Source organism: Arachis ipaensis, chromosome B03 (assembly GCF_000816755.2).
Source record: "Arachis ipaensis cultivar K30076 chromosome B03, Araip1.1, whole genome shotgun sequence".
Taxonomy (NCBI): Eukaryota; Viridiplantae; Streptophyta; class Magnoliopsida; order Fabales; family Fabaceae; genus Arachis; species Arachis ipaensis.
Genome location: NC_029787.2, coordinates 32880425 through 32881017, shown reverse-complemented (window position 1 = coordinate 32881017; position 593 = coordinate 32880425).

Below are 593 nucleotides of genomic sequence, written 5' to 3'. Positions count from 1 at the left end.
CAGCATGGACCCTATCTGCGGGTATCTAATCCGATCCAACCCGATCGCGTAAATCCTATCCGCCCAATCCGCACCCTCCATAATATGTGTTATATATGATTAAAATTGTTACATATGAGAGTTGAACCAAGAATCTTAAGCATGTGCAAAAGCTTCTTGGCCACTCAACCAAATTTATAAATTTATAAATTTTGCTCATTTATTTTTATAAAACATATTTCTCATTTAATGAGATATAAATACAATTTTTAACAATCTAATGGCCTCTATTTTTGTCAACCCGCGGGTAGGGTCGGATACCCGCGAGTTGAGTGCAGGTAGGGTTAGGGTTGGGTATTTCTCAACCCGCGGGTAGGGTTAGGGTTGGGTTCAAACCCTACCCTACCCTACCCATTGCCACCCCTATTCAGCAGTTCGCTCGGTTTGACTAATTTTGTCAGTGTTTTTTATTAGACTAAGGATAACAATACCACCTGAATCTGCGGGTATTCATTCTGCTCTGATTCGTTTGGAGTAGATAATTATCCGACGAGATAGATTCTTGGATGGAACGGGTTCTTGGACGGGACAGAGGGTCGGGTTTAGGTAATACG